Source organism: Sminthopsis crassicaudata, chromosome 1 (genome assembly GCF_048593235.1).
Source record: "Sminthopsis crassicaudata isolate SCR6 chromosome 1, ASM4859323v1, whole genome shotgun sequence".
Taxonomy (NCBI): Eukaryota; Metazoa; Chordata; class Mammalia; order Dasyuromorphia; family Dasyuridae; genus Sminthopsis; species Sminthopsis crassicaudata.
Window position 1 is genome coordinate 510,564,400 of NC_133617.1, and position 22,500 is coordinate 510,586,899.

At 40.7% G+C, this 22,500-nt stretch overlaps 1 protein-coding gene and 1 long non-coding RNA gene across 4 annotated transcripts in view; one reads left to right on the top strand and one right to left on the bottom strand.

Moving 5' to 3' along the window:
- Window positions 1-13,580, bottom strand: part of RAI1 (retinoic acid induced 1) — a 312,902-nt gene extending 299,322 nt beyond the window's left edge. For all 3 annotated transcript variants that reach the window (XM_074281580.1, XM_074281575.1, XM_074281576.1), the window contains exon 1: window positions 13,390-13,580. The gene's annotated coding sequence lies outside the window, so the exon portion shown is untranslated. The remainder of the gene's footprint in view (window positions 1-13,389) is intronic.
- A 238-nt stretch (window positions 13,581-13,818) lies between these two features.
- LOC141550681 (uncharacterized) overlaps window positions 13,819-22,500 on the top strand; it is a 16,917-nt gene continuing 8,235 nt past the window's right edge. Inside the window, exons 1-2 of the long non-coding RNA XR_012484660.1 lie at window positions 13,819-13,953; window positions 16,764-16,804. This is a non-coding gene — a long non-coding RNA (uncharacterized LOC141550681). The remainder of the gene's footprint in view (window positions 13,954-16,763; window positions 16,805-22,500) is intronic.

The window sequence follows — 22,500 nt, forward strand, 5'->3', positions numbered from 1 at the left end:
GGACTCTTTGGAGGTATAGAAATTCGTGTAAAAGGAGGACAAAGATTTTGTAAATCCCAGTTTTCTCTGAGAATCCAAAGTGACTATTTCTTATCATAGGACTTTTGCTTCCAGCTATGGGGCCTCCTTGGTTTGAGTGGATGCTAAATGTAGGAAGCTGAGGCTGAGAGCTCCTTAATTGAGCTAGATGAAGACACTGGGTAGAGGTCACCACTGAAATGACTACCTAATCCTCAGAGTCCCTGTTTGTCTTTGTTTAATTAGCCTGTGCTCAAGGGTGGAGGGCAGGTATCACCCCTGGGGGAGAAAATCCAGAAAGGGGCTAGTCTTGTTCATATTGCACTCATAAGCCTTAGCTCAGAACTTAGCTTCAAGAGTAAGATTCACTCAATTAATTTTGCTTTGGCAAAAATTCCATTTTTATTGCTATTTCATGCCTTCAGTATAGATTTTTCTGTGCTCATCTCAAAGAGATAATAAACCGATTCATCTCTCGACCCCTCCTTTTATGAAAAAAAAAAGTTCTCCCTCTTCTTAGGCCCTGCATTTCTCCTTTCTGTTTATTTATGCAGGTCAAAAACCAAATGGAATAGAATTAGACTCTTGTTTATGGGTAAGGATCATGTTTGACATTCTCATCAAGGCAGTGGCAGCCACAAAGGTTCTATCAGCTGGGCTCCCCCTTCATTTTGAAATCTAAAGTGTAGGACTACAAAGCCCAGTCTAAGCTTCTTCACTTTGGACTAGAATATAGCACAGTGGGAACTTCTTGTAATTTCTTCAGTGACCAACAGAATTTAGTTAATTTTTTCTTGCCCCTTCTCTGCAAGTCTCTATAATCATATGCATAAAATTATTATAATCCCAGTTACTATGGTAAAGTAATTTCTATTTTATCAATGATGATTTATATTATAATTAATATAATATATAATAACATATACTTAATTTTTAATGTGGAAATAAAATGCATATAGTAAATTACATTACAAACATTTGGTATTTACAAAGCATGTTCATCCATTTACCTCATTTGATCCTCAAAACAAAGCTAATGAGATTAGTGCAAATATTACCATTTTATAGAAAAGGAAAATGAGGCCCAAGGATATTAGTGATTTCTCTTCCGTATTCTGACCTGGTCATTGAACTAGGACTAGAACCCAGTACTTCTGACTTCTAAGTCCAATGTTCATTCTATTTTTACCCTGTTTCATGAATGAATGCATAAGTCATGAATGAGACCAGGAAGGGTGAGTTTCCAAAATGGCAAATCCTTGATGAATTAGTAGTCATTATTTTCAAGGCTACATTATTTTAATCTCTCTTATGTCACCTAACTCTCCAATCCATAGGATTTCCACTCAGGTATGAGTCAATTCAATCCTGTACTCCCATACTTTTGTGCCTTTTATTCTATATATTCTTTCATGCCATTGGTGACTTTAACCCAACCTCTCACTTTATAACTGCTGAGATTCTTCTCATCCAAATCACAAAACGGTTTGCCTGCAGGAATCCTCAGTTGATTCAGTGACCATTCATAAAAGGATAGAATCTTTGAGTTGGAAGACAACATCTAGTCAAACTTCCTATCTCATGCTGGAATGATTTTATGATATCTCTGTTATGTGCTCATCTAACTTTTGCTTGAGTATTTTCAGTGATGGAGGACTTATTATTTCAAAGGGCAACTCATTCAACTGTTGGACAGCTCTAATTGTTAAAAAAGTTCTTTATCTCGAGAAAAAAATGCCTCTCTTCAATGTCCATTTATTAATCCAATTCCTTTGGTGCTATACAGAATATCTATTCCCTCATCAAATGGCTCCTAAACATGCTCTTTACAGGGTCCCTTCTCTTCTTCAGACAGTATCAGACAGTATCCCTAGTTCTTTCAGTGATTTCTCACTATCCTGTAATTTAAATATACTAGCATTTATTAAGTACCTATCACATTCCAAGTACTAGGTACTGGGAATAAAAGTCATAGTCAAAAGAAAGAGCTGAATTTAAGGAATTTAGATTCTAGGCAGGAATGGGGGGTGTGAGATGATACAACACTTACAAAGATGTAAGTATAAAATAATTTGAGAGAAGAAAGAATCAGAGGGATCAGAAAAGATTTCCTGTAGGAGATGAAGGATGCTAAGAATTCTAGGAGGTGAAGATGAACAGGCAATACATTCCAGGTATGTCACAGAACCTTTGCAAATGTATAAATGAATAAGAAATAAGATGACCAGTTTAGAGAATAAGTAGACAGTTTCTTTGGGACAAATTATATGAAGGGGAGTAATATGAAATGTCTGTAAAGGAAAGCTAGAAGCAGACTATGAAGAACTTTATTTTTTGATAGCAATAATGGCTTTCTAATTTTCTTTAAAGATTTGGTTATCTCAGAACTATTGCTACCTGGGGACAATTCATTTTTTAAAATATACATATTAATTTTTACTTTTTTCAATTACATATAAACAAAACTTTTTAAACATTCATTTAAATTTTTTTTTATTTTCACATTTTCTCCTTTTCTCTCTCTTTTCTTCCACTGAGAAAAAACAAGCAATTGGATATAGATTATACACGTGCAACCATATAAAACATTTCCACATTAGTTTATGTTGTAAAAGAAAACACAGACTCAAGAATAATAAAATTTTTAAAAGTGTGCTTCAATCTACATTTTTCATCATTAAGTCCTTCAGATCATTGTATTGCTGAAAATTGCTAAGTCATACATAGTTTATCACTGTTATAATATTGTTGTTACCATATACAATGTTCTCCTGGTTCTGCTTATTTCACTTTTCATCAGTTCATACAAGTCTGTGAAGAACTTTAAATGATAAACAGAGGAATTTATATTTTCTCCTTGAGGTAATAGGAGCCACCAATGAATTTTAAGTAGAAAAATGAAATATGATGATTCTATTCCTTAGGAATATAATGATTCTATTAATATAATATAATATAATGATTTTAAATATAATGATTCTATTCTTTAGGAAGATCATTTTGGTGTATGTGGGATGAAGGATTGAAGATGGAGAATGGAAGCCAACTAAGAAAATCTTATTCAAACAAGCAGTACTGGGGACCTCAACTAGGGCTAGAGCTTGTCACTGTCTTCTCTTTAATGTGGTACAGACACAAAAGAAAACACTTTTGACCATTACAGAAAGTAGTAGGACTTTCACCTCTTTTATCCAAATGTTTACTTCTGTTAATGAAACCCAAATTTATATTAGCTTTTTATCAGTCAATGATAATTCATATTGAACTTGCAGTAGACTCAAATTCTGAGGTCTTTTTCATTAGAAGTGCTATTAATTCTGGCTTCACCCATTCTGTACTTGTACACTGTAGCTGATTTTTAAAAAGTGCATAACTTTAAATATTAATTTCATTCTATTAGTTTCACTCTATCAGTCTAGCCTGTTGAGATCTTACTTAATCCTTATTTTATCCAATCCCTTACCTAATTCTATAAATTTGTGTAATCACTTCTACTGTTCCTAAAACAATAAAACATATTGTAAAATACCATCAGTACAATGCAGAATTTAGGGTAGCTCTTTAAAAATCAAGGGACTCAAAGGAACTCAAACCACTATAACCCAGGTTCTGTTTGATACCATCCATGTAAAATTTCCTTCCCCAGAGAACATCTTCCAGTCTGAGAGTTCTCAAGAGCCATCCTTTTGAATGGTTCTCTGCTGGAAAAATATCTGCTATCTCTATCCCTGCAGAAATAGGATAAGTTGGTTTAACCATAGCCAGGGAGACATTTCATATTGTGTCCTACCTCAGGCACAGGGTTCCTACAAAGTCACCTCTCTATGAAGCTTTCCTTAACCTAGCTCTCACTCACTAAACTTCCTTCCCTGAACTCTGGTGATACTAAGAATCTATGTCACACAATTCCACTCATAATTATATACTGCCATGTACTGTTCTCTAATTGCTTCATATGTGTTACTCATGTCAGGTTGCATTTTCCTCAAGGACAGTTGCTATGTCTCCTATTATGTCTATCCCCATCCCCCAGTCCTGCCCCTACATACATAGCATAGAATATGGCATTTAGTCAGGATTCCACAAATAGATGTACATTGATTGGTGGAAGAAGAGGAGTTGAGATTTACTTAAACACAGTTTTGCACTTTAAAATTTGGTTTTTATGAACCAGTTTCTCAATGAACAAACCCAGTCTACCCCCTTTAACTTCATTAAGTCTCCCACCATCATGCAATACAACTAAGATTTTCCAACACAACTAAGATTCTCCACCAATGAACTCCCTCAGGAACTATCATCTAATCAACAAAATCAATCAATGAATATTTAATCAACCCTTACCTTGCACTAGATGCTTCAGGAGATACAAAGAAGTATGGCTGATATAAACCTGTCCAAAACAGAATTCATTCATTCAAGCATCTATCATAGATAAGACATAGGGAACTCCAATAATAATGAAGACATGGACAAGTGCATACCTTAATTGAGATTATAATCTAAAGTATGTATGTGGAGGGGAGAGGTAAAAGATAAAAACATATACCTTACTCATCTGAATAGACTATAAACTCATTAAAGGCAGCAGCAATTTTTTTTTATTTCATCTTTGTGTTTACCCCCAATACTTGGCACAGTGCTTTAAATATAATTGGCATTTAATAAAATACTCATTAGATTACTTGATATACAAATAGTCAATACTATCAATCTGACCTGTTGAGACTTAGCAAAACTAAAAGTCATAAGAAGTAAAAAAAAGAAAAGCTAACATGTAAAAGGAAAAATACTTTCAGGTGAAGAAGAAACTATATATCTTAAATAGTTTAATTGAATATGAAGAGACAATGAACTTACCTAAAGGGGCACAAAATTAATTTATACTTTCATCTTTAGGCATTCACTTGAATAAGAATCTAAAAGAAGTCTGGGAATAGAGTTCTTCACTGAGGGAACTTGCTTTGTTGAAAAGGAGAGTCTAGATCTCTCCCCATTCCTGCCTGCTTTTAGAAAACATCATAGCTGAGGAGAGAGAGAGAGAGAGAGAGAGAGAGAGAGAGAGAGAGAGAGAGAGAGAGAGAGAGAGAGAGAGAGAGAGAGAGAGAGAGAGAGAGAGAGAGAAGAGAGAGAGAGAGAGAAAATGAGAGAGGAGAAAGAGAGAGAGAAAAGAGAGAGAAGAGAGAAAGAAAATGAGAGAGAAAAGAGAGAAAAAGAGAGGAGAGAAAGAGAAAGAGAGAGAGAGAGAGAGAGAGAGAGAGAGAGAGAGAGAGAGAGAGAGAGAGAGGAAGAGGGAGAGGGGGGGAAGGGGAGAGGGGGAGGGGGAGGGGGAGAAGGGGAGAGGGAGAGGGGGAGGGAGAGGGAGAGGGAGAGGGAGAGGGGGAGGGGGAGGGGGAGAGGGAGAGGGAGAGGGGGAGGGGGGGGAGGGAGAGGGAGGCTTCTGCTAAACTTAGGCTGAGGGTCATTGCCTTAGCAGAAAGAACACAGTAGCAATCCATCTGAAAGGACACAGTCCCACTTATGAAAAGTCCTAGTGACAGACTAGCTGCCTATCAAAGAACAAACTCAGGGAGTCCTTTGGATTGACCTGGACAGCAGAAATGGAACAACCTGAGAAGATTTCAACAGCTGAGTGATTTGCCTGTCACAGTCTATCCAGCAGTAGCAATAGCTGCTCCCAAATAGAGCAAAGTACTGGGCCTATTATGGCAGCAACAACTTCACTGATTGGCAAAACAGCTGAGCAACCTATTTGATCCAGCCCAGCAGTAAACTGAAATGTCCACCTGAGACACCATTCCCTGTGAGAAATCAGCCCATTGTCTAGTACAAGCCTTGAACAATGGCATGATTTATCACCAATACCATATTCTGCCGCAAACTTTATGAAGATTCTCCAGAGGAAGACTGCCCACCAAGGCCCAACAGTTCTGGAGTTATGAGTTGCTGTGGCTGCATAAAGAATTATGTGTGTACCTCACTACCATTGTGCTTTAAATACGTACCTACTCTTCAAATGATAAACTTATTTGTGCATTTGTGGGAGAGTACACTTTTTTGTGGAGGAAATACTTTGTAAAGCCTATTTTTATTATAGCATTTGAGTAAATATCTTTGCTAAAGAATTGAGTCTACTGGCTGATTGTTAAGCAGAAACACATTAGTAGGGGCTCAAAAGCTACAGGTTAGAATAGTCATCCACAGAATTATACCCAGATCTCTAGAAATAATAGTAATGATCTCTTTGGGGACTCAAACTGCCAGTACTGGTTTGAATTAGGGAGTACTACATATACAGCAAATATAAAACAATATTATAGAATAGAATAGACTAAAAGCATCAAAGAGGCATAAAGTGCTATATAAGGCTGGAAGAAGAAAAGATAGCTTTCTTCTGGGGGGATCAATGAAAACTAGAAGGAGATGTTTGGAGTTAGGTTTTAAAGCCTGGGAAGGATTTCAAAGCTCATTTTTTTTCCCAAACCAGTTTCTGACTTCTTTGTTGTCACCACCATTTTGCCAGTCACTCAAATTCAGACTTCAAAGTCATCTTTTACATCTCTGTTCCTCTATTTCCATTTGTTCAAAAATCTTCCAATGACTTGTCTACCAAATACAGTTCAAACTTATTGGTGTAGTATTCAAAGCTTCCACAATCAAATCCTAGTTAATCACTCCAGCCTTAATTCTCACTATTTCCTTATATGTATTGATTACTGGCAAAACTGGACATGTTCCCCAAACACAATTTTGTTGCTCCCTTTCTTCCATACCTTTTCTTGTGTGTTATTCCTCCTCTTTAAAATATTTTCTTACATTTATATCTTCAAAATTTTACCCATACTTGCAAAATCCAGGGCAAATGATACTTTGTTCTTCAAGTCTTTCCTGATCTTACCAACTAATTGCAGACTGTTTCACACACAGACTTCAATAGAATTTTGTATTTCTATATGACTCATACATTATTTTGAATTTTATTATATGCATTTGTGCATCTACTGCTATCCCTTCTAGACCATAAGCTCTTTGATGACAGGAACTCTATTGAATTCATTTTTATATTGCTCAAAATGTCTATTGGATTGCCACACATATGTTTATTAAATATTGAACTAAATTGATAAATCTTCAAGAAACTTATAGACTTGTTAGGCAGGTAGGAGATACAATGAATACAGAATCTGCTCAGGAGTCAGTAACTGACTATATTTCTTAGTTTAAATATAGCTATGTGGCTAACTCTGCCTCAGTTTCCTTGGCTATGAAATAGATAATAATAGCACCTACCTGCCGGGTTGTTGTGAGGATCAAATGAGATATTTATAAAGTACTTAACACAGTTCCTGGCACACAGTTAGTATATAAATGCTTATTCCCTTATATTCCCCTTGGGGAGAGAAAATACTCATGGGAAAGTACCTAAGGCAATATGTGATACATGCAAAATGAGTGGATAAAGAATAAAACAGTATTACAGGAATTTAGAAAAGACCAATATGGGCTTGTCAAGGAAGGCTTCATGATGAGGGGGAGACTACATCTGGGGATTGGAGGATGGCTGGGGTTCAGTTAGGTAGAAAGGAGAGTGAAAGTCAGTCTACATGAAAAAAAAAAGACAGTGAGCAAAAGCATAATGTTGGGAATATTCAAGGCCTGTCTAGGAGATGATAAAAATTAATTTGGCTGACATAGATGTCAGTGGATGATCAAGTTGGAAAGTTAGGTTAGGGACAGACTATGGAGGACATAAATGTCTGATAAAGGAATTCAATGATGTTCCTGACTATCCTACAATAACAATGTCTCTCCAGCAATGTCCTCTATTTCCTTCTCCCCTTCAAATATTTTCCCCAGAGCCAACTGTTTTAGAAACAGCCCATGCCTGGAAACTAACCAAAATTAGGTAGCAATGAAATTGTATCTAAGCTTCATCTAAAAGCTTTAAAGGACAGTCTACTCAAGACACAGCAGACTAGCTTAGGAGTCGAGGCACAAGTCCTGAATCTTCCCTTGATCCTACCATTGACTCAAATTCCCATATTAATTTTATTATTTTTTTTATTCTATCCTTACTGCCTTTGCTTCTCATTACTCACACTTCAATCCCTCGACATTAAGCCTTTGTCCCTCTATTCTTCAGATACTGCTCCCTCCAAATCATTGGTGCTCTCCAAATTGTTATATTCAATGTCCTAGTCTTAATCCTCACGCTCCTTGACTTTTGATAATTTTTGTCACAGCTGACCATCCCTCCTCTTAACATTTTCTTTCCCCTTTGTTTTTATGTATTTCATTCTCTAGGTTTTCTTTCTACTGCTGCTTCTTTTGTCTTTCTCTCTCTTAACCTACTCCTTAGATTTGGGGATTCTCCAGTATTCTGTGAATTTTTAAATCAGGTACTTTTAGGTCATTTGTAAAGATTTCCTCGAGGTGCTACCTGTATTGGAGATGTGGAGGCAATTATGGGTGAGGTACATAGAGATGAGATTCTCTGGCTCCCTTGTGTCTAAATTATACTTTCCCGATTTTTCAAATGTCCAATTCTAATCCAGCTTTTAAGGCCCAGCTTAAATGCCATCAGAATATCACTTCCCTACAAGCCTGAGCTTATTTATCCATTCTCTGAACTTTGTCTCTCTCTTAATTGTGCCATAATTACTTGTGTGTGTATTATTGTCTTTATGAGGCTGTAAGCTGCTAGAGGGTAGGGACTTGCCTTATGTTTTGTTTTCCCTTAAGCACCTAGCACGGTGCTTTGTATGCAATAAATGCCCAGTAAAATTCTGGTGAATGATTGTATAAGTCTTCCATTGATTCAATGTAACCTTATTTTTCCCTTTTCTAGCCTTCAATCTTCTTTGTCCAATAGGGGTACTAGTTTCTGCTGCTTGCTTATTGCATAGAATATGATGCAGATGAATCTTAAGGACTCTTCAGTGAATGGAGCTAAATATGTAAAGTACTGATTTCCCCCTGGAAATATCACTCTATCTCTCTGTTTCTTGTGATCTACTAGGTTGCCTGATTTACAGCTTTAAATTAAATACTTAAAATCTGTTAGGAGCAGGAGATGTACATTCAAAAATTAGATAGTCTCCTGTTCTCAAAAGGTTTATATTCCATGGGGGATGGTAAGGGGAGGTAGAGAAAAATGTAACATGGTCAGAGATAAGTAAATATAGGAGAGACAAAATAAAACAAGGAGGCACTACCAACTGAGGGAATCAGGAAAACTTGCTTGAAGGAGGGAGGCCTGAGCTCAGCTTTGAAGGGAGCTAGGAGATGAAAAGATGGAGGTGAGAAGGCAAAGTGTTTCTGACAAGGACAGACTGTAAAAAGACATGGGGAGATGGAAAAGCAAGCCAGGCAATTTAACTGGTGCAAGTATTATGTAAAGGAGAGTTTGAACACTAAGTCTGAAGAGGTAGACTGGAACAAGTGTGAAAGGCTTTAGATGCCAAGTAGAGGAGTTTCCATTTTAACCTCAAGACAATGGGGAGCTTCTTGAGATAGGGAATGACACACTCCAGATCAGGTGAGAAATGATCACCTGAGGCCTGCCCTTACCTTACCTATCTAACCACATCTCCCCGCAAGGTCTTCCCTTAGTTCTAGTATCTCTTCTGTTAAAGTACATGCTCATTTTGCTTCTAAATCCTCGCCCCTAGTCTTTTCTCTACTTAGAAAGTCCTCTGGTCTCCTTTCCTATCTATTCCTATTGGAGCTTTCCAATTTCTTTACGGAAACCTTTTCCATGGATTCTCTCTTTCTAGAACTCCTGTAGACCTGATTCTCCACCCCACAATTTAATTTAGCCCCCAGCATAGCATGCCACAGTGGAAAGAGTGTTGGGTATAAAGTCAGAAGATCCTGAGTTCAAAACCCAGATCAGCCACTTACATTGCAAGTGACCTGAGGGTGGTCAGTCACTCTACCTCTCTAGAACTAAGTTTCTTCATCTGTAAAGAGGGGGTGGGGAATGGAAGAGTGGGATTAGCTAGATGACTTGTAAGGACCCAGGATATGATGATAAATTTTTCTCTAATTGTTGTTTTCTGTGTGTGCCTTGTCTTCTCAATTAGATTCTAAGTTCCTTGAGAACAGGGACTTAATTATATACTTCCCTTTTATCTCTTCCAGTGCCTAATACAATGCTTAATAAAAAGTGAGCAATTGTTAAAGGAACTTTGAATCATAGGGGAGTAAACTATAAGATTCTCCACTGAAATTTCCATGTTTCACTTATGGCCAGGTAGTCCTGGTTTCTAGAAGGTTCTGCAAGCTCTGGCAGGTTCCTTCAAGTTGGAAAGGCTTTGGTTAAAATTCTGGTGCTTAATTGTGTTGTTCTTCGGAGGACCAGCCCAAGTTCAAAGAGGCTCCTCACCAAAAACAAACCATTAATTGTTCTCTGAGGCACAGAAGTGGTTATAAACTGCACTAGTTTAGAGTGTACTATATTGATGGATACTCAATGAAAATTAGCATTCTGAACAAAAATGAAGGAGGGGCTAAAAGGGAGAGGGTAAGCAAATTCAACTAACTCCTTTATCAACAGGTGTCATAATTATTTAACAATCATGTATCTTTTGAAATTCTGAAATAGAATCACAGAATACTAGAGTTGAATCAGAAAATATCTGGACTACTCCTGATCACTTGTAACCCAGCCCCATTTACAAAAGAGTAAATTGAGGTCCACGAAGAGAAGTGACTTGGTTGGAGATTAAGTGGTTTATTAGCTCTGGTAACAGAATCCATTACCCCACTCTCAGCTCACTGCCTTTTCTCCTGAATGCCCTAAGTTCATGCTCCCAAGAGCTGCAGGCTGATCTGGCTTTAATTTCACAGTCAGTCCTTTTCTGTGGCAGATGGAATTATGCTGATATTAAATGCCCCATCTTCTTACATCCTGTGGGTGCTGCAGGTGACTGCATTTCCAGACTGTCAGTCAAGCAGTAATCATGTCTATTCCCAGAAACTGCTTAGTGAGTTCACATGATGGCTTTTCTCCTCCCTCTCGGTGAAGGTTGTCCCACCCTTTCCAGTCAGAAAAGCCCACCCACAGTTATCCAACCATATTCCCTCCAAAGGCAACAAGAAGAAGGTTGTTTTGGATTTATTTTGTTTGCAAAGAAACTAGCAAATCTGAATGAAAACAAAGGAAGAAGGGGAGTAAAAAAGAAAAAGGCAGAAAACACAACAGGTACAGGCTTTATAAGAATAATACGCCATTTTATTTTTAAAAGTAATTCTATGACGTCGGAAGAGTCCCAACAGCTCAGCAGCAGCAATGAAAATGTTGCAAACAGATGGATAGCCTCTTTCTGCACAGGCTGGTAGAAAAGATGGAAAACAAAACAAAACAATAAACAGGATTCTCAAAAAATCAGGTGCTGAGTAGACTGGAAAGGCTTCCTTCAAAGGCTATTTGAGGAGGTGGATGTGAAGGACTGGTTTCTATATCCACTGAAGTGAATTCAAGCTGTGTGTGTTTGGCTCACATCTTTGGCTTTAAGGGCTCCTAGTTGGGGGAAGGGGGAAAGGGGAAGGAGTTAAGGAGGAAACTTTCCCCCAAAACTCTGGAAAACGTTTGCTCTAATCTAAACAGCTTTCCCACCATCCTTCTCCGAACCGCTGGAAATTACTTAGGCCTTTCTCTTAGCCCAGCTCATACACAGCCTGGAATAGCTCCCTATCTTTTCCAAAGAAGAGGTCTTACCCCATTGCTAGACTCGAAGAGCCCTGAGGGCAAGAGGCGCGGAGTCTCCTTGTCTCTCACAAACAACAAAGCGCCGGCTTCAGTTGGTACCATCTGCATGAATATTTTGTTGATTTTTTTTAACCATAGAAATGCAGACTACGACGCAGAGAAAGCTCAAACCTCTAGATTTCTCTTCCTCTTCCCTACCCCCACCCTTAATCAACTCTGCTTCCAAAAAAGATACGAAAATTAATTCAAAACATCGTCGCTTTCTCTCTTTCCCCCTGTGGCTGTTAGAGACGTTGCATCGAAGTAGGGGATTGGCGGCGCCCCTGGGCTTGGGCCAGGCCCGGCAGCTCGGCTGTCCGCTGAGCCCTCGCTCCGGACCCCCTCCCCTTCCGAAAGTCCCCTCCCGCCAGGGAGCAGCTCCGAGCTGGTGGGCCTCTCCCCGGCCAACTGCAAACACGGGTTTTGGATTCCCCAGAGGTGCGAGCTCGCGGCCTAGTCTATTTCAGTCATTACAGGTTATTTCAGGTCCATTTCGTGTCTAGCTCCACGCTCTCCCTCCCTTCCCTAAAGCACAAATCACAGGGGTGAACGGAGCCTCCCTGGGAAGAGCCATGGACAGTCCGAGGCCGGGCCCCTGCAGGGGCGAGGGCAAGCACTGAGATCGGCCGTCCATCCCCAACTCGGGAGCGGCGGCGGCGCCAGCGCACGCTTCAGGGCTCGGGCTTCCCAGCAGTCGGGAAGAAGCTTGCAGAGCCGAGTTCCCCTCCCGCCCCGTGACGTCTGAAGCGCCCGGAACTCGAGTCCAAGCTCGCCTGCCTGCCCGTGCGCAACCTAGCACCCCAGGGGCCCCCGACCCCCGACTCCAGAGGCTAAAGAGTCTCACAGTCCGCAGCTGGGGGAGGGGCAAGGGAGGGGGAGGGACAACGAAGGGGGAGGGACGACTAGCAGCGGGGTGAAGAACCCCGGCATCTCGGGCCGGTGTGGAGGACACTTCCTGCAAGCCCGGAGCCTGCGCACTACACGTCGGCCCAGCCACCCTCCCTCTCCTCTTCGCTCCTTCTTCCCCACCCCCTCCGCCAGCCTCGTTCTCAATCTACAGCCGAATGGGAGATGGGGGAAAGTGCTTGTCAGCCCTTGAGTTCTTTAGTGCGCGACAATCGGCGATCTGCTAAGCTGAGGACGAGTTTGCAGCCCAGCCACCCCCGCCTCCACACTACACCTTTTTCTCTCCTCTCCACAGCCCCCCCCGCCTCTTCCCCCCTCTCTTCCATCCATTTACCGCGCAGACCCAGCGTTTGCTCCCCACCTCCCACAAGCACACACACGCACACACACACCACTGCGTCCCACTAATCTCCTTTTCCACACACTACTCCGATCGCCTCCCGCAGGAGAAAACGCACGCACACACCCCCACCACCACACTCCTCCCACAACAGCACACCCCACTGCGCGGCCCTCCGGCACAACACACGCCCACGCCCACACCACACTCACTCCCCCCGCCCTCCACGGCACACACCCACCCACTCCTGCTCGGGGCGCCGCAGACACACGACATACGCACCAGTGCTCCCACTTCCCGCGGCGCACACACACGAGCACAACCACACGCCCCTCCCCCAGCACAGCTCCCAGCCCCCTCTCGTACCCCTTACCTCTCTTTTCTCCGTCTGTCTCCCTGTGTCTCTTGCTCTCTCTCACTCTTCCTACTGCACCGAGGAGGCTTTGTGCCCGGCTGGGCAGGGGTGGGTGTTCCGATGGAAAGGGCCGGTCCGTCTCCCATCCATTTAAGAAACGTCAACAGTTCTACCCCCGCCCTCTCCTCCTCCTCCTCCTCCTCCTCCTCCTCCTCCTCCTCCTCCTCCTCCTCCTCCTCCTCCTCCTCCTCCTCCTCCTCCTCCTCCTCCTCCTCCTCCTCCTCCTCCTCCTCCTCCTCCTCCTCCTCCTCCTCCTCCTCCTTCTCCTCCTCCTCCTCCTCCTCTTCTTCCTCCTCCTGCTTTCTCCTCTTCTTTCTCTTCTTTCAATAGGATTTCCTCCGTTCAAAAAAAAAAAAAAAAAAAGCAACCAACTGCTGTGGCCGCTGAGACCCGCTCTCAATCCACTGCCACTGGGGTCGCTCAGGAACTCGGACGGGAGAGAGGGGCGTATTCGTAGTCAGACTGACAGGTTGAGGACTGGGCCCTGGTCACCCTTCAGCAAAGCCCTGTTCGAGGGGCGCGGTGAGTGGAAACGAGACACCGCTTTACCCAGGGAGAGAGAGAGGAGGGAGAGAGCGCGCGCGAGACAGAGAGCTAGAGAGGAACGGGGGAGGGGAAGGGAGGAGGGAGGAGAGAGGGAGGGAGGAGGAAGACAGAGGGGGGAGGGAGAGTGAGGGGGAAAGGGAGGGGATGAAAGAGAGAGAGACAGAGAAAAGAGAGCCGAAAGAGGAGAGGAAAGTTAGAATCCTGACTAGATGCTATAGGAAACACACTCTCAAATTTCCCTCAGGGGACAACCGGGTGGTCTGCCCATGCCCCAACAGCACCATCTGGTGGCCCCTTCTTCCCACTACCGTCCTCTCTCCCCCTCGGCTTGTACCCCTCTCCTCCCTGCCCCCCCCCCCCCCCCATGTCTTTCCCATGAACAAGAGGCCTGAAATTCCTTCATCAGATCCTGGTCTCCTTTCCTTCCACCGCTTCCTAAGCCTTCCTCCTCAAAGCCTATTTTTAGTCCTAGAGAGAGCCAGCCCTTCTCCAGACCCCTCAGCGCTTGGCCCGGGCCATTTCCCTTCTCTCAGTCTACATTCTGCTCCTTGATACCTCTCAGTGAGCCGGCGGTCCCTAGCCCGCTTCTGTGTTAAATCCCTCGTTTTGGGGGTGTCTACCTTGCCAGAACCCTATCCCAATATCGCCCCCATCGGATCTGGCTTTTACACTTACCTCTCTATGTGCTGCTGAGTGGGGCAGGAAGAAGTCAGCGCTGGGCTGACCACTACCAGTGAACACTTTCCAGTCTCAACCGGTCCCTCCCTTCGAGAAGGCAATTCTTTTATATGTCCCCGATTCTCACCTCACTTTCCACACGACTCCACTTTCTTCTTTAAACCTTCCCCCTGTCTTAGTTGAAGTCTTCACTGTTCATTGGAAATCCTTCTTCCATACTCACCTTGTGAGCCCTTGACATCATCTCCTACCATTCCTCTGTACTCCGATAAAACAGGTATTCCTTCTCTTCAACACGGCCATTCCTTCTCCGTCCATCCTTGATTCCAGTCTCTCCTGCCTTCTCCAGCAAACTGTTCTCACAGTCCTCCCTTCTCTCTAATCTTCAGTGACCCCTACAATCCATAAAAATCAATATCTATCTACATTGAAGCTCTGATATTTCAACACCTACTTGTCTCCTCTCACTTTCCTTTACACTTACTGAAATCTGAATTCTAACCGCCTCATTCAACTGAAACTGCTCTCCCCAAGGCTAGCAAGGACCTCATCTGCCAAATCTAGCGCTTCTTCTCAATCTTCATCCTTCTTGATTTTGCTGCAGCGTTGAATGCTCTCCTTAATATTCTCTTCTTTTTGGGTTTTCATGATGCTCCTTTCTCCTGATTCTCCTGTTTGACTGCCCTTTTGCTGCAGAATTCATCATTTATGTCATGCCCACTAATTGGAATTGGAATCCAAGGCTCTGCCCTATGTCTTATTTTTTCTCCTTAATTTTCTCATTTGCTGTCCATATCAGCACCTTATTGCTCAATTATCATCGTAATGCTGATGCTTCCCAGATCTCTAAACTAGCTCAGGAAAAACCATCCCAAATCACCAACTAATTATTGGATATTTCAAACTGGATGTCATATAGGCCTCTCAGACTCAAAATTCATTATCTTTCCTTCCAAAACCATACTTTTTCCAAATTTCTCTATCTGATCTCTTGTAATGTAGAGTGTAAGCCCTTGAGATGAGGGATTAGGTTTTATTCATCCTTGCATCGGGTCCCATAGCATCTGGCATGTAACAGTCATTTCAAAAATATTTATTGAATTAATGATTAACTCAGTCTTTTTATTGCCCCCTACACAAAACATGCTCATTTTAACCTCCAAGAATTCATTCATGCAATTCCCTCTTTTGTGGAATACCTCCTTCTCCAAACTATATCCATTAACAGCTAGCTTCTCTTACTGCCAAGACTATTACATTCCTTCAAGTTACCCAGATACTCTCCGTTCAAAACCTCATCTCCTCCCTCTCATTTACCCTACATACCCAGTAAAATGACAAATCTTGTCATTTCTGTATCTCTACCACTTGCATTCGTCTCTTCCTGTCCGCTCACACAGCTACCAATTTAGTTCCCAAATTGCCTCTCACCTAAACTATTGAAATAGCTTCCTACTTGATCTCTCTCTCTCAAGTCTCTTCCAATCAGTCTTCCATGCAGCAACCAAAGTGATTTGACTAAAACTTCAATGTCTTCCCACTCCCATTATGTTCATATATATAAACTTCTCTACCTGTAACCTGATCTCTTCCCACCCTTCCAATCTTCTTTCCACTTGTTGTTTACTTGTGTCCCACTCTTCATGATCCTATTTCTTGGCAGAAATACTGGAGTGATTTGCCATTTTCTTATCCAGCTTATTTTACAGGTGTGAAAACTGAGGTCAACAGAATCAATTCACTTGTCCAGGGTCGAATAGCTAGGAAGTGTCTGAGGTCACATTTGAATTCAGGAACATTTGACTCTAGGCCTAGCATTCTAACTACTGTACCACCTAACTGTTCCCTTCTTTGCATATATTCCCTACCACACTTTCTAATCTAGTCATACTGCCCATCCCAAATAAGATCTTCTCCTATGTCTTTGTCCTTGCATTAGCTATTTCTTGCACCTGAAATGTACTTCTTTTTATTTTCCTTTGTGACTCACCTTGTGTCATTTTCTAGATGAAAATTTCCCCCAAATTCCACCTCTAGTTGCTAGTGATCTACCTCCCCCAAAAGATCGTCAGTTCATTTCTCCATATACTATGTATATATCTACATAGGTACATGTCATCTCCCTTATTGGAACGTAAGCTTCTTGAAGGTAAGGATTAATTCATTTTTCACTTTATAGCCCCAGTAATTATCAAAGTGCTGGTATATAATAAAAATGTTTTAAAAAATGTTTATTGGTTGATTGATATTTCTTCTTCATGCTACTTGAAATCTCTAGGTAAAGGTAGTTGATTATGGGTATTATGAGTTAGGACTTAGTGGCTGGTAGAACATCCTCTTAGGAAATAGCTGCATGGTTTTCTGAAGTCCATGATCTAAGTCATAAATAAGTAACCTTAGTGAGTAAGGGAAAAAATCAGGGAGACACTGCACTGTTAAATAAAGTAATTCCTCTAGGCCTAGAAAATTCAATCACTTGGCAAGTCTATATTGAGCACCTACTCATCTTCAGCTCTGTGAAGGGAGGACATTATGGGGTGGGGAATAAAGTAAGGACAAGAGAGGAAATATTTCCCAGGTCCTTTTCTCTAGTGCTATTACATAGTGGTTGGAAAGACAAAGCTAAAACATAAACCAAAAGCAAACAACACAAGATTATAAGTAACTAAATATTGTGTGGTATAGATACAAATACTATGGGAATTTGGAGGATAGGGAAATCAAGGAAAACCAGAATAGTTTGGAAAGCTTCTTTGAGGAGCTGGGATTTTAGGTGAATATGGTTTGTAGAGGGTGGATATTCCAGAAAAAAAAAAGGGATTGTGGAAGTGAATTCTTGGAGGTTAGAATGAATGTGCTTTGGAGGCGGGGGCAATAAAGAGACCAAGTTAATCATTCATTAATCCAATAAATATTTATTAAATGACTCTTAGTTACAAGACCTTGTGCTAGGTGCTATGGGATATGATTTAAGGATGAATGAGACCTAGTCTCCCTGTGATGACTCTCTAGAAAGACATGGACAACAGTCTTGTAGAATGGACAGGTGCAGGTTTCTTGTGATTTGTAGCATTGAAGGTGACATCGAAATGGATGAGATCATAGACCCATTTGGGTGGAGGATGAGGCATTGTAAAGAAGCTTGAATGCCAGGCCGAGGAGTGTAAAATTGCTGAGGTTAGAAATGAGGAGCTACTGAAAGGTTTTAAGCTTTGAAGTGATGTGATAAAATAGCACTGAAGTAAGATTAGGGTGAGCTAGATGGATTGGAGCAGGGTAGAAATTGCTAATGCCTAAGAAGTCCCTTGAGTCAAGAAAGCAGATGAACAACAATCTTGTCCTAGATACCTGAGGATGCATAAATCCAAGGGTAAGACCATTTCATTTATTTGCCTGGGAGATTATCCATCAAGCTTGGGCATTTTTAGTCTATGGTCATGGGCTGAGAAGGAAGAATATCTTTTGATTCCCTGACTCTAAAATCATGTTCTGATTTTACTCAGAACTACTCAGTTCTGAGTCCAGGCTTCCTGATCAGACCTGTATTTTTTTCCCCTCAAAGTCCCACAAAGGGGTTGACAGAACTGTTTGTACTGGATAAGCCATGTGTTTAAAAAAAAAAAAAAAAGGATCAGGGAAGATTCAGGGATCAAGTTGCTACCCTAGGGAATTCAATTTCCTGAGTTTGAATCTTGATTATGCTACATTTTCCCCAAAGCAAAATCTATAAGATGCTTACCTATTACCAGAGAAAGAAACCCCAGAAAGGACAACATAAGGATTAAGATCTGGGAGATCTGATATGGAAGGCCCCAATGTACAAAGGATTCCTGATCCTTTCTGGCTGCCCTCCTTCACCCACTCAGGCCAAGGTTTTAGAGGTAAAGGAGAAATGATTGAATTCTCCAAGACTTGACTCTTTCTCATTATAAACAATAACAGGTATAACCTAATTTTCTAGAAGTTCTACAGAATAACTTGAAATCATATCATCTCCAATCCTTCCATACCTTCCTCTTTCCCTCTTCCTATCCTCATTTCTAGAGACGAGTCATTCTGGCATATTATTAGTAATGTGATTTATATTTAAAGTACTTCTGGGGATCAAGCTAGGCCAAGTACAAAAGTGACTTTTTAAAAATATATTTGTCCCACAAAATATAAGCTTCTTGAGGACAGGAGCGGTTGTTTCTTTAGCACAATGCTTGGCAGCCAGTCAGTTAGCAAGCATTTATCAAATGTCTATGAGGTTGGGAACACTATGTTATGTTATAGGAATACAATGAAAGGTAGAAATATCACTCATACCTTTTGCATTCTGATAGAGGAGAAAATAGTAAGCCAGTCATAGCTCTTTCATGTTCAGGATGATTTTAATGGTGGTCATCTTCTCTTTTGAGAAACAGTATATATGAAATATGAGCTAAGCTTGGAAATGTCTACCTCTCAGCACAGCTGAGTTACAGACCTGTGGGAAGAAACAGAAAGGCAGAAGAAGGCAGACAAGATGTCAGGCTCATCTCAGGCTCAAGTTTATGTTCTTGCTGCCATATTTTGAGCTGTGGGTTGTTGTTGCCATTGCCATCAGGGCAGGTGGGATGGGGAGGGTTTCCTTTTTCCAATGGCTGGAAGTTCAAGGGAGAGACTGACAGATTCCCAGAGAGTAGAAGGGAGGGAGGTAGATCTATTTCTCCTCATTCTCTTCTTACAAGCTACTATGTGAGAAAACCATTCTTGGCTTTGTCACCTTTGATGTAATCCTAGTCGCTAGAAACTAATCAGGAATTTACGTGTCTTATGTGCCCTTTAGGAAAAGGCATGAGAACATGTGCTACCGAAGGAGCAAAAGCTCATGTCCATCCCTATAGAGCCAAAGTACATGGCCAGCTCCATATAATACTCCTCTATTAAATATATGCTGTCCCCATCAAATCAACTGGGGTATTGGGAACACCTTTGTTCGTATTTCCAATTATGGGCAATTATCTGGGGATTGGGAGATACTGTCCTTTTGAATGTCTCCCCAACACCTACTTCTTGAGTCTCCACAAAGTGCACATGGCACCATTCTTTTTTTTTACAGTTATAAAAATATTTTTTAAAATAATTTTTATTTATCAGATATTTGCATGGGTAATTTTACAACATTGACAATTGCCAAACCTGACAAACCTTTTATTCCAATTTTTCCCCTCCTTCCCCCCCACCCAGATGGCAGGTCAACCAATACATTTTAAATATGTTAGAATATAAATTAAATACACTATATATATATATATATATATATATATATATATATATATATATATATATATACACACACACACACACATGACCAAACAGTTGTTTTGCTGAACAAAAAGAATCGGACTTTGAAATAGTGTACATTTAGCCTGTGAAGGAAATCCAAAATGCAGGTGGATAAAATTAGAGGGATTGGGAATTCCGTGTAGTGGTTCATAGTCATCTTCCAGAGTTCTTTCGCTGGGTGTAGCTGATTCAGTTCATTGCTGCTCTATTGGAACTGATTTGGTTCATCTCGTTGTTGGAGAAGGCCACGTCCATCAGAACTGATCATCATAAAGTATCGTTGTTGAAGTGTATAATGATCTCCTGGTCCTGCTCATTTCACTTTGCATCAGTTCATATATGTCTCTCCAGGCTTCTCTGAAATCATCCTGTTGGTCATTTCTTTCAGAACAATAATATTCCATAACATTCATATACCACAACTTATTCAGCCATTCTCCAATTGATGGGCATCCACGTAGTTTCCAGTTTCTGGCCACCACAAAGAGGGCTGACAGAAACATTCTTATGGCACCATTCTTAATGACCTCTTGAATGTCAGTCAAAGAGTTCTAGATGTCCATTCAATTCCAAAATGGACATTATTGTGGGTGTCACAAAACTAATCAGTAGGACTAGAGAATGCCTTTATGCCAAAATACAAAGTTCTACAAATTCAACAAATGAATTATATTTTACCAAGTTTTCATTCATTACTACATAACTGATGTTTGAAATGTCTTGTTCCAACCCAAAACAATTCAGAAAGAAAAAGAGAAAATAAAAATAAATGACAAAAACAAACAACAACAAAAAAGATTTCCCTTCTCAAAGGGAAAGTTTAATCTCAACTCCCATAGGTTGTGAGGCTCTACCAACAACTGTTGGAAATTTAGGATTAATTTTCAGCATTCATGTGAAAAACCAAACTGGTTATCCTGGCTAAAAATTCTTCTATTCTTCTATAGAGGTTCATACATAATTATGTATGATTAGTGCATAACTAATCAATTTCTCAGATGGGTTTCTGGCAATGCATAAGACAATCTAGATGTCAATTGAGATAAAATATCTTTAATGGATCCCTGCAACCCATATGGCAGCCTGTGTCTCCATTGGATCTCTATAAAACCATAGGGGATTCCAAATGGAGATCAGAACTCACTCAATGATAGGATACATAGGCTAGATCTCAAATAAATCAAACCAACTTAGGCAAACTCTAAACCTATTTGGAGCTTCCAAAAAGGGACTAAGAAGTAGGATTTGATTGGAATCACCCCCTCAAATCCAGGACAGATTCCTACATGTATTGCAAGAAGACCCCACAAAATAGGGAACCTTAATGATTATATATTGCCCCAAATCCTTTTAATACAAGGCAAGATTAGGAACTCAGCTGTATGCAGTTAAACCAAAGTGTATACATTTGGAAACTCATCATTCCTACATTCTTTTCTTCAGAATTCAGAAACTTTTGTTCAATTTCAAAAAAGAAGTCTATGATCGGGGTATAATAATTAAATCAGCATTGTCCTAACCTGGCTGGACTACCCATCTTTTATTAAGAATGTCTGAGCTCTCCAAAGGTTCTGATAAAAGCCTCATTTCTAAAATTTTTAGAGAATTGACTCAAATTTATAAGAATTCAAGCCATTTTCTAATTGATAAATTGTCAAAGGAACAATTTTCAGATGAAGAAATTGAAACTATTTCTAGTCATATGAAAAGGTGCCCCAAATCACTATTGATCAAAGAAATGCAAATTTAGACAACTCTGAGATGCCACTACACATTTGTCAGATTGGCTAAGATGACAGGAACAAATAACGATGAATGTTGGAGGGGCTGTGGGAAAACTGGGACACTGATGCATTGTTGGTGGAGTTGTGAACAGATCCAACCATTCTGGAGAGCAATCTGGAATTATGCTCAAAAAGTTATCAAACTGTGCATACCCTTTGACCCAGCAGTGCTACTACTGGGCTTTTATCCCAAAGAGATATTAAAGAAGGGAAAGGGACCCGTATGTGCCAAAATGTTTGTGGCAGCCCTCTTTGTGGTGGCCAGAAACTGGAAACTGAGTGGATGCCCATCAATTGGAGAATGGATTGGTAAATTATGGTATATGAATGTTATGGAATATTATTGCTCTGTAAGAAATGACCAGCAGGATGAATACAGAGAGGCCTGGAGAGACTTACAGGAACTGATGCTAAATGAAATGAGCAGAACCAGAGATCATTATACATGGCAATAACAAAATTATATCATGATCAACCCTCATGGATGTGGCTCTCTTCCACAATGAGATGATTCAGATTAGTTCCAATTGTTCAGTGATGAAGAGAGCCATCTACACCCAGAGAGAGGATTGTGAGAACTGAGTATGGAACACAAGGTTTTGCAAGGGCTAATGTTGAAGAATTGTCCATGCATATGTTTTGAAAAACAAAAAGCTTTAGTAAAATAAATAAAGAAAGAAAGTTAGTGGATCTTAAAAAAAAGAGATAGAGAGAGAGAGAGAGAATATCTGATCTCTAGGCTATGAATAGA